Source organism: Ovis canadensis, chromosome 1, assembly GCF_042477335.2.
Source record: "Ovis canadensis isolate MfBH-ARS-UI-01 breed Bighorn chromosome 1, ARS-UI_OviCan_v2, whole genome shotgun sequence".
NCBI lineage: Eukaryota > Metazoa > Chordata > Mammalia > Artiodactyla > Bovidae > Ovis > Ovis canadensis.
In genome coordinates, this window is record NC_091245.1 from 217,458,568 (window position 1) to 217,477,309 (window position 18,742).

Below are 18,742 nucleotides of genomic sequence, written 5' to 3' on the forward strand. Positions count from 1 at the left end.
ATGAAAATACAGTATGAAAATATTGAATATCAGGACTTCTTAGTCCTCAGTTTATACCAATACAATATGCCTACAAATTAATATGCTTGTGGACACTCGACATATAGAAATCAGCCCCGAAGCATATTTCATGCTTTTTCCCTAACAAACACTGCAGTGAATAGTAACATATATTAAAATGCAGTTGGTTTTGCAATTTCAATGTACACCTATAAAAGCCTTAAAGTTTCAATACAGTAGTAGTGGGTAGAATATAGATTCCCTAGAAATAGGCAGTTAATGAGGATACATATTATCCCCTTTTGATATGTAGTCTTCATGATTAAACATAACCATCTTACTTTTAGCATGGGCTGATAATTTATGTGTAATACTGGTTGAAAACAAAATAACCATTTCACCTTACCATCAAACTTCCCTTCCCCTCCTAGTGAGCTTTATGAATAATTATTTTTCTCTCTGTAAGCAGGTAAGTTGATCAATATTTTGGCATAAAGATTTAGCCCATGGGCTAATAGATGTAAGAATAAAACACAAAAAAAGGTCACAGGAAGAAATGCACCATCTCGTGACTCACTGAACTTATAAAAGGACCAAAGTATGCAGCTAGAACTCCTATTGGCTTGGCAATATTGGTGACTGCATATTTTTTAAAAATTTCAATGCATTTTATATATGTCTGGTGGCCACTGGAGATATCAAAAATAAGTTAAGACATGGTAGCTTCCCTCTAACAGTCTATGAGGGAGACAAACCAGTAAATAGTTAAATGGAAATGGTATTAAGGCATGACTCTTCCACCATGGAACCAGGGCCATGTGCAGGAGTCAAATGTGAGATTTTGTGATGAAGATTTAAAGAGTAAAGTGTTACTTCCAGTCTTAGTCACAGGTTAAAAATGACTACATCTACAATGAGTTATTAATGAACAATAGAAGAAAATGTGTCCCTAAATATTGAAAAACAAACCCTAGGCACAAAAAAGAAGGCCCAAAGAGACATGAAGTGATGAGGTAGCATACAAACAGATGCATCTATAGGTACTTCTGTCCTTATTAAGGGTCATTTACACAAGTCAAGAGTGGTGCACTTTGTAAACTTCTGAGCTGTGTAAAAAGTGCCCCAAATTATTTTCAAAGCACTGAGAACCTTCTGCTGTTCTTTGAGCTAAAGACCAGAAGCTATTGACTGTGGAAAGGAAGCTAAGTGTAGACTCCAGGAAGAATCATGGGCACTTCTGCTAGGACTATTTTCAGCTGAAAATTTTTGGGGGGGAAGGACAGGGTTAAAGGTGCAATTCTATTATTGCAGGTTTACAAGTGTAATTTTATCCTTTCCAGATAGAGGAAAAGAATTATTTTGGCAATGGGGGATAAAAGGCATAGAATAAGAAAAAACATAAACTTCAAATTAAGTCTAGTTAGAGAAGCAAAAGGTATTTGCATTAACTAGAAGAAAATATCGATTTTTTCCATAAATCCCAGTGTTCAAAATTGTAAAATTTGAATTCAGTTTTAATGACCCCAAGATGTGTAATTGTACTGGAATATGCTTAAGTGTTTTGACTCTGTTGTGCACATTCTCTGTCTGTCTTTCCCTCTCTCTTACTGCCCCCCAACCCCCTCTCTCAAGGGTTTTTAGGAGAGTGTTGGATGCTGACACTAATTACTGGTAATTAACAAAGGTAATTATTTTGAGACCAAAACTTAGCTTAGACATCTGGCCTAGCTTTTGTCTAATTATCCTGGGAGTTAACTTTTGAAATCTTACCTAGAATGTCTCTTAATAAACCGAAGTTACTAGGAATAGAAAAGATATTTAACCTTTTTAACTCTCCTCGCCTGAATTTAACTCCTATTGAATTTAATTGCTTCCATACTGAGTATTCTCAGGTATTACTTAATGCATCTATTGCTTTTCCTTAGGTCCTACCATGACTAAGATAGGATGAATGACAGAGACCAAGGCATAATGATAAGGATCACACCTAAAAGATAGATGCATCAATGAATATTTCAGTGTGTGAAGTTAGAATTAGGTTTGGCTGCAAATAACAAAAACCCAAAATACCCGTGTCAAAAGCAAGAGAGTTGTTGTTTATTTTCACGTAAATGTTAGGTAGTCAAGGACTGGTACAGTATGATCATCAGGTACCAGATTCTATTATGTTCCTAAAGATGTGGCTGTGACCTCAGGATCCAAAATGACAGCTCCTGTTGGTTTTATCACGCCCACCTTCTAACCAGCCAGGAAAGGACAAAAGGAAGGAAAGAGTCACATTGTGTCTTTCTAAGCACACTTCAAGGGAAGTTGCACACACCATTTCCATTTTTTTATATTGACACAAATTTGGTCATGTGGCTGCACAGACCTACAAGAAATGCTGAAAAATACAGTTTTGATTCCCAATGGCCCTAACATTCAGGGGTCCTATTACTGATAAAGAAGGGGAGACTGGACATGGCTGTTGAAGGATAACTAGCAACTCTCCTGTGATTACTATATGGGCGGGGAGGGCACTGTGAGGTATACAAAATGATTGGCATCTGAGTGGTACAGGTACAGAGTCAGGCTGTAGAAATACACCGAAGGCTGCTTGTGGTTGAAGGTATGACCATGAAAAGAAAAAGTAAAAACTGGGGAAAGGCACTAGAAATTTGTGGCTATTAATAGACACAATAATTTCCAACTCATCTAATAAATCCATTAGGAATGTTCTACTTCTATGTTAGTTTCCCTGTGCTTTTGACAAAATCTTAACTCCTTTTGTTTTTATAACATGGTAACTAGACAAGTAAATTCATGGTATTTTATAAAGAATAAGATAAAATGATATGCAGCGATTCAGAAGATAACAGTTTAGCTTCCAAAAAGCAGCCAACTTTAATCTTTCAGGATTTCAGAACATAGGAGGCATTTATTTAAATGTGCTTGATGAAACTAATTCTGTGACTAGCTCTCAATCTTTGCTAAAATCAGTCATATTTGCTCCTGTGTTTGAAATCACAGCAGAAAACATACCAGATAGGCAAAAGGTATAAACTGAAAGATAAAAAACATACATTCATGTGAAATCACAGTTTTATGCCTAGATGCTATTACCTATAATTTTTAAAGAACAACTGTATAAATTCCCCCTCTATTAAAATGTTACAGATTCTATTAAAAAATAAAGACATTGGCCTCATAGACCAATGAGGCACATTAGGCAATACACACTATTTCCAATAAATTGCTTGTTGTTCAGTTGCTAAGTCATGTCCGACTCTTTGTGACCCCATAGACTGCGGCACTAAGCACAGCACACAGCCTGCAGCACGCCAGGCTTTCCTTTCCTTCACTGTCTCCTGGAGTTTGCTAAAATTCATGTCCATTGAGTTGGTGATGCCGTATAACCATCCAGTGAACTTCTTGGCTGTCAATAAAAAGTTAGAAGAGATTAATTCATAAACATTCTAGTTGAACTTTTTATTAGCAAACACCTTAAGGGTTTTGCTAATAGGAAAACTTAAAGATCTGGGAATGTACTAATCACATTTTTGTCATTTATAAGAAAAGCACTCAAATTATGAAGTTTAATAATTTTGTGGTATGCAACCTAAACAATGCCATCATTTCAGCCTTACTCATAGGATCTTAGTAACTCAGAGGCTTCCACGTTTTGAAGTAGAACAGACCTATACACACCCTTAAAGAGATGCAGCTTCAAACAATCCCACAGAACCAGGCAAAGAACATAGAGCACAACCTCCCTCACCAAATGGAATTTTCAATCCCGATTTCATCATGCAGGAACTCCTTAAGGTGCTTTTTTTCTTAATATCTTGGTGCTCCAGTCACTGTTCTGTGAAGTTAGAGTAATAACTCACATTTATGGAGCTCTTTCTATGTGTCAGGTATTATATTTTACATCCTGGGAATATTTACATTCAATGTTACATTTTATTCTCACAATAAGCATATGAGATGAAACTATTATTCTTTTATGCTAATGAGAAAACTAAGGGATAGAAAGGTTAAATCACCTGCTCAAGGATCAACAGCTCGAAGTGGTAGTGCCAGGGACTAAACCAGGGCGATCTGGTTCAGAGCTCACCACCTTAACCGCTATGCCCTTGCCACCCTAAGTGAGGGTTTGTGAGAAATACAGAACTTTGTACCAGACCTGCAGAATCAGGATCTGGATTTTAAGAGATCCCAAATGGTCCTGGTACACATAGCAATTCAAGGAGATGAGATGAGAATTGCACTCTCTGAGATGCTGACACTGCACAAATTTGCCCTAAAATGAAAACTTTACAGTTTGGTCTCCGACTTAAAATGCTTTATGCCCCTTGCTCATTTCATAGGAGGGCTTCTCTGAGTAGCTCAGTTGGTAAAGAATCTGCCTGCAGTGCAGAAGACCTTGGTTCGATTCCTGGGTCAGGAAGACCTGCTGGAGAAGGGATAGGCTACCCACTCCAATACTTTGGCCACCTGATATGAAGAACTGACTTGTTGGAAAAGACCCTGATGTTGGGAAAGATTGAAGGCAGGAGGAGAAGGGGATGACAGAGGATGAGATGGTTGGATGGCATCACCGACTCAATGGACATGAGTCTGAGCAAACCCTGGGAGTTGGTGACGGACAGGGAAACCTGGCATGCTGCAGTTTATGGGGTCACAGGAGTTGGACATGACCGAGTGACTGAACTGCACTGTATTTCATAGGAAAGAATTTCCTTTTAAGCATTTTTCTCTAACAATTGTGTGGAATTTGGTATTTCAAGGACCTTAATTTTTTTTTTTAAGTTGGAGAGGTGAAAGGATTGACCTCATATTTGTACTGTGCAAGAATATCACAAAAATAGCTATCATTATATTATTTCATTAAAATTCCATTATTTCATTAAAATATGGAGCAGTTTAACACCAAAAAAGAAAATAGAAAGGGCATACTCTCAAAATATGGCATATTCTCAGAATGAAGGGTATTTTTAAAATAGATTATAATTCAACTTCATGAAAAGTTGACTAAATTGTCTTTTTTTTTTTTTTCATTGCCCCTTAGATCAATAAAGTACTGGTCTGAGAACCAGTTTTTGAGAATCACTCTTCTAGAACACATTTCCTTTATGGTAAACATTAAGTATCCAGGACAATTGAACCCACACCAGGGCCTTCTTATGAGATTACTTCCAGTGTAATGGAATTTGGTATGAGGCAGGTCCATTTTGGAGCCCATCCAAAGGGGCTTATTTAATGAAGTAGCCAAGATATCTCATTATAGGGCCGCCTCACCTATAATTGCTCTGAGAATAATTCTGTAGCAAATCTCTAGGGCATGAAAATGTGGACATCCCAGAAAGCTTAATTTAAATGGATTCTAACACAGATAGTTCCTAGTCAACATAACCAAGAAATTGAGAGTTCACCAAATTCATGGAGTGCCCTGGAGCTAGCTGTCTTTTTACCCATCTGTGGATCTGCAAAGGGATTCAGTATTCATTTCTTAAACTCCTGCTAGGGCTGAGATCACATTCCTGTGTCCTAATTTCATATCTGAATATCTTTACTTTCTTGCTTTTTATTCTTAACAGTTTATAAAAGTTGTATAGGAGTATTATTTCTTTAAAAAAGCAGATTCTGATATGTGGGGGTCTGTGATGGAACATCCAGATTCCTCATTTCAAATGAGCTCCAAATGACGTCCATGTCTCTGGTCCAGGGATCACTCAAGTAGCAGAGATTTATGCCACACACTGGTAGGTTTGCAAATGCCTGCCATGGTCTAGGCAGTAAGCACTTGCAGATATCTAGCTCACATAACCTTAAGTGGCCACGAGGGTCCAGAGCTGTTAGAGTGCTGTATTTGGAGTCAGATTATCTGTTTAATGCTGCTTCTGGTACCCACTTGCTCTGTGACTTTGAGCAACTTTCTAAACCTCTTAAAACACTATTAAGCAGGAATGGTAAGAACTAAAGGCTAATCACAAGATGCTTTCACACAGACTGCTTGTTGGAAAACATGATGAGCCCAAAATACGTGTTCAGGTTGTCATTTTATTTCTTTGTACAGTATGTATTCAACTTAAAACTTTAATGCCCCAGAGGATTTTGTCCAATTCAGTAGTTTATCATCATTTTAACCCATATCCTTTTTTCCTTTAATTAACATTAAAATTTCATAGTTTCTGTTAAAAACTATATTTAATCAAAGCAAGGGACCAAAATAATTCACTGCTTTTTACTTTATTTTATACCTTTTTAGAAGAAATAATTAAATCAAACACTATTTTGAACTATTAACCACTTCTGACAAACTTTCACTTAAATGCTCAAATTGTCATGCTAGAAGCAGTTCATTTTGTTCTTAGTTCTTACATATAAAGTGATTTGAACTCTGTCTGGTAAGATCAGAATTGAACATTTCAGTTTCTATCATGATTGTTGCCATCTTTGTTCCATCCGGAGGCATCATATAATTAATTAATGATAAAAATAGGTTTTAAGTGCTAGTAAATTTACAAAGCAGGAAAATACAAAACAAATGCCTCTGTTAATCGCCAAAGTAAAATTTAAAAATTAGATATATCTCTATAAGTAAGCACTAATTAAATAAAAATAATCTCTACGAGAGCAAGATTTGTCATTGTAAGAAAAAGGTATGTTAACACCCCTAACATTCACTGGCTGTTTCAGCCTGACATAGCACTAGATGCAGGGGATACAAATATATTTAAAACTTAGACCCTGCCCTCAAGAAGGTTTTCCCATTGTGGTAAAGTGTCAGGGAGAGAGGTGACTGGGAAAATTTTTCTATAAATAAGACTACAATATAATCTGTATCACATTTGTGAATGAAAGAAGAATCACATTTCATATAGAAATATTATAAACTTTGGAAATTCCTGACATAATTTCAATCACCTAGAAGTGATATTAAATATACTTGTATGGGGTGCCCAAAGTCACTCTCAGAGAGCCTGAGATACAACTGTCTGGGGTTCAGACCATGATTGTGCTTGGGGCAGTGGTATTTTTAAGTACCTAGAATAGTTAAAAACAGTTGAGAACTGCTAGCATAGACAATCTTTCTTTTTCACAATTACCTACAATTGATGTTAACCCATGTGTGCTTTTTAAAAGGGAATTAAGAGAAATAATATCTAAACATTCTAAAGCTATTATAAAGCATCAATTAAAAAGGTAAATATTATTGTCTTGAAAATTTATTCTTTGGAAATTAATATTTAAAACAATCTTCTCATATTCACTGAAAAAGCAAATGAACTTAATGACTACTTTTCTATTAACACTAATAAAATAGGTTGATACTAAACACCAGTCAATGGTTGGTTAGAATGTTTCTCTAAATTAATCCCATTAGTGATTATCTCACAAAAAATAATTATTAATCCATAGGAAGCTGAGCAAGATCTCTTTAGTAAACAGGATCATTTTCATAGTTTATGAGTTGTTGTTAGGGGTTTGTTTCAAATTTCAGTAAATGTTAGTATGTTTTTAAATGCAGTTAATTCTGCTTACACTGTTGTAAATAAAAAACCAACTCACTGAAACCTTGCACAACCCTAAATTGTAATTCAACTTGATGATTCCATGTTGAGGCTCACACACATTAAAAACAAATTATTCTTATCCAAATATTGGGTAATATTGCCCAACATTTCTCTCACTGTCTAACTTTCTAAATTTTTTGCAAGGCTTCCCAAGCTAGATACAGTTGAAAACAGCAATATTTTCTTTCCCCTACTCCTTTCCAGACTTCATACACAACACAGTGTGATGTTTAAATAGACTCTGCATGTACTAAGCATATGAGATTCACTTAAATTTGTTCACAGGAATGTAGCACAGAGTAAGGTTGTGGTTACTCTTTTGATTCAGATTATCTAGAAGAAAATTAGGAAACAAAACTTTTATTTAATCACCTAGTTCCCCTATTCTGTTGCCTCATTTGAGAGTCACTAAAATAGAGAAGAACTTTCTTTCCACCTGAGAGATGATTCTGTTTCTATCAGAGAATAGGATGTAGACAGGCAGGGTGTAATACAGAAAGGGAAACAAATTTTCATTACATGGTCTCAGTATGGTTTCCCTATTGAATGAATTGTTATGAATACCAAGAACATTGGATTCATACATACTTGAATGCTACCAATGTATATTTTATATCCAGAAAGAAATAACTTCTGGAGAACTTGTTTTAGGCTATGCGGATGATGATGTTTCAAGTTATGCTACTAATCTATTAGTAATTAATCCCTGATTTTGTGGGATAACATTTACCAAGAAGTCATCCACAAGTTAAGTGACTACTTCCTTACTACTTTCTGTCTTGTTGGGTGATGTGGTGGTAAGACCATAGTATATGACAGGGATTTGGTTCTCAAGGAACTCAGATTCAAGCTTTAGACAGAAGTTCTATAACTGTAAGAAAATTAGAAATCTATCAAGTGTTCGTGATGTGCAATGGCCATGTAGAACAAAGGTTTAGGATGAGAACATTTGATGAAGTTTGTGATATACATCTATGAGCATGAACTCTGGCAGATACATCACCTATACTAACACTTCTAATTCTCACAGTAACCCAGTGAGTTGAGAACTATTATTATTCTCTATTAAGGATAAAAAGATAAGAATGCATAAAGTACTCATGGAAATGCTAAGGGGATGTGGGGTGAATTTAAAAGTTTGAATGATCCTGGAAAAAAGAAAAAGAACCAGAATGGAAAACTGGGAATGGTAGAGGGGACAGAAACGGAGTGCAATATTTGAGATAAACATTATCAGTAGGATGGAGAACTTGAGGAAAGAAGCATGAAACTGAATAAGGACAGCAAAGAGATGGGCAGGCCAGAGGAAGGCATTATTATAAGATAAGGGTGAAGCAATAAAGCCAGATACAGGATGGTCTTAAAAACCAGGCAGAGAACATTGGAATTGGCATTAAAGGCAATAAGTGAGTTCTAGGATAGAAAAGTAACAATGTAAAAAAAAAAAAAAAAAAAAAAAAGAAGGATTGGGAACTAGTGAAAAAAAATATTGAGTAGTTACTACTTTATCAACACTATGATGCTTACCACAAGATCTACAAGGAAGTATAAGATTTCAATTCCAATATTATTGTTCTTTATCCTTTCTTCAGCTACATCTGTAATATAACTATGCTCTTCTTATGGTAGCCATTTTATTTGCCATGATCCAAGTATTGATTTTAGGGGGAAACAGTCGGGAGGATGAAGGAACTAGAGAGGAACTAAAGGAACTAAAGAGAGAAACTAAGGAACTAAAAAGAGAAAACGCCGGGGTAAAACAGGAATGTATGGAGTGTTATGGTGGACAGGGAGGCCTGGCGTGCTGTGATTCATGGGGTCGCAAAGAGTCGGACAAGACTGAGCAACTGAACTGAACTGATGGTAGAAAAGGCTTTCCTAGTGGCTCAGATGGTAAAGAATCTGCCTACATGCAGGAGACCTGGGTTCGACCCCTGGGTTGGGAAGATCCTCTGGAGGAGGGCATGGCCATTCACTCCAGTATTCTTGCCTGGAGAATCCCCATGGACAGAGGAGCCTGAAGGGCTATAGTCCATTGGGTCGCAAAGAGTCAGACATGCCTGAGCAACTAAGCACATCATGGTAGAAAGTCCAAGGCTAAACAGGAGAAATAAAGCTAGAAGAGCTAGTAGGTAGCCAGGAGGCAATGAGTACCCTGTCAAGATCTTAGACATTATTCAGTAAATAACAGGAGATCTCCCAAAAGGATTAATGTGGGGAATGGGAGTGCCAACTACATGTTTATTTTTGTTATATCACTCTAGTGTATGCAGACAACAAAGACTGTCCTCTGTCTCTGGGTTATATCTTATTACTGGACAGGAAGAAGCGGTTTCATGAATTGAGGGTAATCTGAGAGAATTTCTATATTTTTTAATTGAATTGAAAGCAGTGGGAGAATTTGAGAAAGACTGGATAGACAACAGAGACAAATTAGACAAAAGACTAAATACTCGAGGCTTCCCTCAGAAGAGGGACCATGAATTCACAGTGACAGCAAACTGCAAAGTTATGTGATTTTCAACAATGTGTCTCTGAGCATCCAAAAATTTTCATTGACTGAAGGCTTGAGGTTTTGATAAAATGGATGAGAGGGCAGGATTATTGTGATTAGTGATGACAGAATGGTCATCATAGTGGACTATGGCTCTCAGCGGGGCAGGAAGGGACAGAATAGAGGGGGTGCAATGGTCCAGGGACTGACAGTTAAAGGAAAGCTCTTGAGGATAAAAGAGTGAAAGAGCTGAAAGCCTAGGAGGTTTGGTCAAAGAGTAGTCCTGGAGTGTAAGATTTGAGAGATGAAGTTCCATGAGATTGGGTTACTCAATGAGAGTTCAGGAGTTTCAAAAAAAAAAATAAGGCAGGATATTAGATGAGTCACTTTCACAGCTGGATATTGAATATCTGAAGTCACTCAGGATGATTCTGGGACAAAGAGCAAAGAGGAGCCAAAATCCAGGTGTCAAATCTTAGTAAATGTGAGGAAATAGTCATGAGTCTGATAGAGTTATGATAGAACAGCTAGATGATGTGTTTGTGTGTGTGTGTGACACTATGCTAAAGGACAGGCTCAGCAAGCCTTAGTCTGAAAGAAAAGAAGTGGAAAGAGGGTTTTCATGCCCAGGAAAGTTAAGGGGCATTTTCTTCTTTTGGTTACTTGTACCTCTACTGTGTCCTTTTTTCCCGTGTATGTACAACACTAATCACTAAGCAAAAGGCAGTAAGAGTTATTAGAATTACGTAAACTGCTACAATGATAAATTGCTTTTATAATACACCCTTAAAGTTAGTCAGCAAGGTTGTTTTTATATCTTGGCATGTTCATTTATATTTATGGGATTTTCTCTTTTTTTTTTTGATACTAGGACTTATTGAATAATTGTTTTTGACTACTTTAGGAGGAAATATCGGAAAAGGCAATGGCAACCCACTCCAGTACTCTTGCCTGGAAAATCCCATGGGCGTAGGAGCCTGGTGGGCTGCCATCTATGGGGTCACACAGAGTCGGACACGACTGAAGCAACTTAGCAGCAGTAGCAGCAGCAGGAGGAAATATATCAATACATATGCATATAGAGATAAGCACATCTTTTTAATAAAGGGATTATCCTAATTTGAGTGCTTAAAAAATTAGAATATTGATAAATAAGAATTCTCAGTAGTTTTATTAACATTGTGTGTGTGTGTGTGTGTGTGTGTGTGCACATGCGCATATACTGTGTGTTTTTAGTTTACTCTATTTGGGATGTTTCCTATAGTACTGGCTTTGCGATAGGGTGGTAATTATGCACTGGCATGAAGATTTTAAACAACAAATACATGTTCTTAAATACCAAACATAATGGTGAAAAATGAAAACTAATATAATGGTCAACATTCACACCTTCTGATGCCTTCATAAGGTGTGAATGTTGAAAGCTAGTAACCTCATACCACTTGGTTCTTTTGTTTTTATTTTAATTGTTTTTTTAACTTTAAAACTTCACTCAGCAATGGCCCAAACAAAAGATACCTGAAATATAAAGTAGCTCAGCCCTGATCTAAATCTCAAGTTAGGAATGAAGGAAATGCCCTACTGTGTGCATGCCTTATGGAAGCAGCAATCAAGCATATCCACTTAAACAAAAGAAGTAAGTAAAATATTATAATCTCTTAACGCCAGAGATACATATCAGCTTAGAGTACAGGAAGCCGTTGTTGGCTCCATGGACATGCTCGGCATTTCTGGCTCCCATAGAGAGTCATCCTCATGGCTATGTTAAAACTGTGTTATTACATATTTATTTCTGCATTAGTGGCATGAGTACTGAGGGTGTATTCTAAAGCAGGTTCCTATCAGTAAGTGATTAATTTAGGCAGAATTCTCAGAGGTGACATCCAGGGAACAGGATCTTACGTGTGGGGATGTCCATTAATGGCATCACGCAGTTGTAGCACTGCCATTAGTTAATTCAGGCTGCCAAAGGAGGAATGTCAAAAAATGAAAAGGAATGCCAAAGGCTTAGCTGAAGCTGGAGGGAAGTGTAGGTGGCCGTGATGGGTTTTTGACCTCCACTTTAGTGCACCCTGATGACAGTAACATGCACAGTGGAATCCTTGGGTCAATCATCAGCTCACTGCAACACATCATGACTCTCTCTAGTGTGAGGTGGGCCACTCACTGCATTTGGATTATATATTTGAAGTTTCTCACTTTTCTGAATAGGTAATATATTCATATAGTTCAAAATTTAAGAGGTATAAAATAGTATGCAAACGACTCCTATCTAGCCCTCTCCTCCAGCCAGCCAATTTCCCTCTAAATGGGCAATCATTGCTTATCTTTTAAGTTAATAAATGCAAGCAATATGGAAGTACATATTCTTTCTGCAACTTTATTTTTTTTACTTAGAAATAAGTCTTAGATGCTGTTTTATATCAGCATATATTTCCCCATCTTATTCATTGCCTAGTATTTCAGTATATGGAAGATGCATATTCTCCATTGATGAAGATCTGGATTGCTTCCAGTGTTTTGTTCTTAGAAATAGTGCTGTAATTAATAACCTTGTGCACATGTCATTTTGAATGAATGCAGGCAGGTCTGTAGGAGACATTTCTCACACGAGAATCTAAGAGTTTGCACATTTGAAATTTCAATAAATACTGCCAAGCTACACTTCCATCAGCTTTGCATAAGAAGACTTATTTTTCTTTATTCTCACCAAACCAGTATGTTATCCAATTTTCAATCTTTTCCAAAATAATAGCCTTTTTAAAATCAGTAAAAATAAATTTTCATTTATTTTACTGTGTATGAGTTGAGAATCTTTTACTATGTCTAAGCACCATTGGCTTTTCTGTGTATTTCTGTGCTATAAACTCCAAATTTCTAATGCGCTGTTGGTGTTGTCTTGGAGTGTGATGGTTTTAAATTCAAAACAAGTCTGAAAAGTATCTTGTGGGTAAGTTTTCCCCTATATAATTCTGGTGATTCCTTGCAGAGTAGGAGTAAATGACTTCTTTTAATTTGCATTGGGTTATAAGCTTGCATTAGAGCACAATTACCATCCTTTAGGAGTGCCAATGCTGACCTGATTGGCCATTTCTTACAGTGTGAGGTAAATGTCTTTAAAATGAAGTGCATGCTCATATTTTCAAGAAATGGGAGAGTAGTTAAGCAATAACATTTAGAAAAAAATATTCCTAGTCCATAAAAATCAGAAAGCTCTTTATTATTAGTAGTAAGGTTCTTATATAAAAGCATAATTTCTCTTAGACACTGTAAAATTTTTGGCCCTTTAGGAATTGTGTATTATTTGAAATTGTAATATTTTAGATTTTGATGTTTCTAATACATGAGGTCTAGTGTTATCATCTCTCCTAGAAAATCCTTAGAGGGAAAATAAACACGCTACCTAGCTTAAGGTAGATTTCACCTAGAATATTCACCTAATAATGTGTTTTATAGGTAGCATATGGTAGTGCTGTTATATGAATTCTGGATGAATTTTTCCTTGTTAAAATTTGTTGAAAGTGTTATATTTTAATTAGTGTCTGGTGTAAACCATTGATTTCAAATAGATGTGATTTCAAACAATGTGATTCCTCCTATTTCGTATTTATTTTAGAATAAGAAACAAAGAGACTGTCAATAATGGCTTGGTCAATAATAATACCCAACTTGGAATTCCCACTGACTGGTGGGAGTGATTTGATAGAAAAGCCATTTGTCTTCCATGATATCACTACTGAACTTTGAGTAGTAACTACCTCCAGGATTACTGTTTAAAGAAAATATCTGAAATCTATAGATGGATTATAGATACACAGGTGACTTTGAAATTATTTTTATTCCTTCTTCCTCTCCAAGATACAATGGAGAGAAGAAACATTTCTATACCCAGCCAAAAAAAAAAAAAAAGTTTTCTATTGTCCTGAAATTCCTTCTATTCACTTAGAGGTTTAGTCTTAACTCTTGATTTTCTCTGTTGTTTGTATACTTAAGTCATCATTTTTAACTGGTTGATGTCTGCCAGCTATTTACTTATTACACCTCTTTCAGTTCTCACAACCACCCAAAGAAGCAGGATTATCATTAGACCCATTTTGCAGATAACAAAATTAAGGCTCTGGGAAGTCAAATAACTTGCTTAAGATCACCTGTTAGTAGTAGAATTAGAGCCTGAACTTAGGACTATGTGTTCCAAATACACTGTAACTATAATCATTATGTAATGCTGCCTACTCAGTAGTTGAGCCACTTTTCAAATAAATTCCAACATTGAACCATGAGTGATATTCCAAATATTTTATAATCAACATAGCCAAATCACAGCATAATCATTAAAAGGGCATACACTAATGAACAGATGCCTACAACCAATGGCTGAATATGAGCTCAATAAATTAGAAAAATCAAGTGGAAATGTTCTGAGGTGGTTATGAAGGGCCCATTACTCACCCCTGTGGCCTGCCCATCACAGGAAGAAGCTCATTCCATCCTCACTTCTCCTTCCAACTCCCACTTCACAGAAATGGGTGTTTGATTTTAAAAAAAGAAAAACTCTCGTAAAGTCACATAATGTATTTATCAATACATGATCCAATAGATCATGTACTCTTTTACTAGTACTCTTTGTGATTAACTAGAGCTGAAGCTATAAAGCTAAAGTCCCTTGGACTGCAAGGAGATCAAACCAGTCAATCCTAAATGAAATCAACCCTTTATTAATTGAAAGGACTGATGCTGAAGCTGAAGCTCCAATACTTTGGCCATCTGATGGGAAGAGCTGACTCATTAGAAAAGACCCTGATGCTGGGAAAGATTAAAGGCAGGAGGAGAAGGGGATGACAGACAACAGAGTATAAGATGGTTGGATGACATCACCAACTCAATGGACATAAGTTTGAGCAAACTCTGGGAGATGGTGAAGGACAGGGAAACCTAGAGTCCACAAGGTTGCAAAGAGTCAGGCAAGACTGAATGGCTGAACAACAACAAAAAGATGCAGATTCATTCAAATCCCTTTGAAAATCTTTTGACAGGACCTAATTCTAATATTTCTAGGGTCATTTCATAGGGAAACCTGTCCTGGTACATTTGCAGTTCAGTTCAGTTCAGTCTCTCAGTCGTGTCCGACCCTTTGCGACCCCATGAATCGCAGCACACCAGGCCTCCCTGTCCATCACCAATTCCTGGAGTTTACTCAGACTCACATCCATCGAGTTGGTGATGCCATCCAGCCATCTCATCCTCTGTCGTCCCCTTCTCCTCCTGCCCCCAATCCCTTGAAGCTTTTGAACTGTGGTGTTGGAGAAGACTCTTGAGAGTCCCTTGGACTGCAAGGAGCTCCAACCAGTCCATTCTAAAGGAGATCAGTCCTAGGTGTTCATTGGAAGGACTGATGCTAAAGCTGAAACTCCAATACTTTGGCCACCTCATGCGAAGAGTTGACTCATTGGAAAAGACCCTGATCCTGGTACATTTTAGCTTATATATAAATAATATTACCTGCTAGATAATATCAGAGAAGGTGATGACACCCCACTCCAGTACTCTTGCCTGGAAAATCCCATGGACAGAGGAGCCCATCGCGAAGAGTCGGACACGACTGAGCAACTTCACTTTCACTTTTCACTTTCATGCATTGGAGAAGGAAATGGCAGCCCACTCCAGTGTTCTTGACTGAAGAATCCCAGGGACGGTGGAGCCTGGTGGGCTGCCATCTATGGGGTTGCACAGAGTCAGACACAACTGAAGCAACTTAGCAGCAGCAGCAGATAATATATGTCTGTTTTTTATGGTCATTTACTGAATGTTCACAACTGTATACTTACAATTTCCCTTTAGCTCAAAATTACTTTCCTTTTTACAATTATATAGAAAGTATATTGTCCAAGAGGGGGTTTGACTGTAAACATTTGTGATTCATTTGTTTAACTAGTTACCAGGTAAACTGCTCAGTGGGAAACTGGATGCTATTCTTACTGTGAGAACATCAGACAAAATTAGAAGGAAGTGTGTAGGACAAGCCTAGTGTGTTGGAGCCTCAATATATCAGTGATTGAACCAGTTAGTACCTTAATTCTCTTTTTTTTCCCTCCAGAAAGCCCAAGTGTTAGCTTACTATACAAAGAAACATAGGTAAGATAAAAGCAAAGTAACAAGATTGAGGGCAGGAGGAGAAGGGGATGACAGTAGATGAGATGGTTGGATGGCATCACCGACTCAATGTACATGAGTTTGGGTGAACTCCAGGAATTGGTGATGGACAGGGAGGCCTGGCATGCTGCAGTTCAGGGGATTGCAAAAAGTCAGACATGACTGGGTGACTGAACTGAACACAAGTGAAAAAGAGGACAAGTAGAGAAGGGACAGAAAAAGTAGGATGGGTAAAAGGAAATAAAGTAAATCAAGAAACTTATTTTTTACTGATTAGAAACCAAGGTAAAAAGGGAAAAGGAATTCATTTAGTTAGTTAACTAATTCATTTACTAATTTTAAATAATACTGATCCATAAGAAGAGATAATCTTTTTATTATTACCAAGATCTAAAAGAAATCTGTTACATAAGAATCTTTATGAGGAATATCAGTATCTTTTGAGGTCACTGATTTGGAAATATTAGTATAATTTTAGGAGTATGCAAAGGCAATGGCTGTTTTTGTCTCAAAAAAAAAAATAACTTTTGAAGGTTTTCATCTTGTGGCATTTGCATGCTGAATATAATCTTAATACTTCAGTATCATTATGTACATATTAATCTCTGGGAAATTTTTATTGCATAATGCAATGTCATTCAACAAAATTTTATTGTGTTCCTATTCTATGCCAGGCATTGCGTCAGGCTCTGGGAATGCAATCCATGGGGGGAGGGGGGGGGGGGAGTCGTCTCCCTTCATGAGGATTTTCATTTGGAAATAAAAAGACAATGGAAATGAAATGTGGTGTGTGTTCCAGTGAAGGAAGAATGAGATGCTATGGCATCTGACATCATCTAGAGCTGTGTTTCCTAGATTTTTTATTTCATGAATGAGCATAATAATTTTTAAATGGTGGTTAATATAGATTGGCAACATTTTACTAGCCAAGAAAAGGCACTGAAAAGATTTTAAAAGCTACTGCATTTGACCCTTGAACATCTTGGGTTTGAACTGGACAGGTCCACTTATATGCGGATATTTTTCACTAAATGTATACTTCAGTACTATATGGTCCACAGTTGGTTGAATCTGTGGAGCTGGAACCAAGGATATGGAGGGTTGATTGTAAAGTTACACACAGGTTTTTGACCGTGTGGGAGTTGGAGCCTTTAACTTGTTCAAGAGTCAACTATATCACCTTCTAACAACATCCTTTCATTCAAAGGACATTTTAAATTAAAAATATAGGAAGAAAATCATTTTAGAATGAAGGGTAGACATTCACCAAAAAAGACAATGACAATCTTCAGTCTCAACTTGAGCTATGTATAAGGTTTTAGCTGCAGGAAAATTACATCAGAACCTGGTTTTAATTGTAATTTGTACAAAAATCATAGTGCTCTGAAAGAAAGTATCAGGAGGGGCTACTACAGAAAGGGAGAATAGGGAACTCTCCTTAGAAAAGATAGAACATTTCAACTGAGGCCCAAAGGATGAACATAAACCAGGCAGACAAGGAGGGAAAAACCCAAAACTTTCGGTCAGGAAGGCTTAACACACTCCCCTCTGTATTAGTGTTCTGAGCTTGCTGTAAAAAATCACCAACTTAAACACAATTTATTACCTTAGGCTTACTGACTAAATGAGACTCACTGTACTAAAATCAAGGCATGGTAAAAAGACTGCTTTCATTCTGGAGGCTCTGTTGGAGAATCTATTTCCTTGCCTTTTACAGCTTGCAGATGTTGCCTGCATTGTTTGGCTTGTAGCCCCTTCCATCACCTTCAAATCTACAGTGCAGTTTCTCTCCTGACTCTGACATTGACTCTTCTGCCTCACTCTTCCACATTCAAAGAACCCTTGTGATTTCATTGAGCCCCTCCAAATAATCCAGTATAATCTCTTTATCTTGAAGGCAGCCAGTTAGCAACCTTAATTCCATCTGCAACCTTAGTTCCTCCTCTCCTCAATATATATTCACAGATTCTGGGGGATAGGATGTAAACGTCTTTAGGAAGCTTGTATTCTACCTACCGCACCTCTGACTCATGGAAAACATAGTATATGCTAAATTGCTTCCTTCTCAACCGTTAGCTTGTGAAGAATTGTGAAGAGTATGAGATATACTCTGCTTGAAAGCTAACAAGAAGCCTGCCAGAGTTCAGTGTGGCAGCAGAAGGCATGAGACTTCTGGATCACAAACAAAGGACTTCATTATTCATGGTTGAGCAAGTAACATGAGCCTCATCACATATGCCTCGGCCTCTCTTATCCCCCAAGTCCCACAGGAGTGATTCAGATGAGGTCTGATGGATACCTGCATCCACTGTGGACTGTATTATAGAAGAAGAACCTCAAGTTTAGGGAACCTGAATCATTTACAATGAATAATAAGCATGCCTTTCCTTTTCTCCAGAGGGAAACACAACCTCTCTCTTCCAAAGCTGCTCAATTTACAAACATCCTTAAAAGGATAATCCAGAACAAAAAGTACATCTTTCAAACAAATTTTTATTGCATAATGCAATGTCATTCAACAAAATTTTATTGTGTTCCT

At 37.1% G+C, this 18,742-nt stretch overlaps 1 protein-coding gene across 4 annotated transcripts in view; it reads left to right on the forward strand.

Annotated features, from left to right (window-relative positions):
• SPATA16 (spermatogenesis associated 16) overlaps positions 1–18,742 on the forward strand; it is a 269,495-nt gene that overhangs the window by 25,271 nt on the left and 225,482 nt on the right. The gene's annotated exons all lie outside the window — the stretch shown is intronic.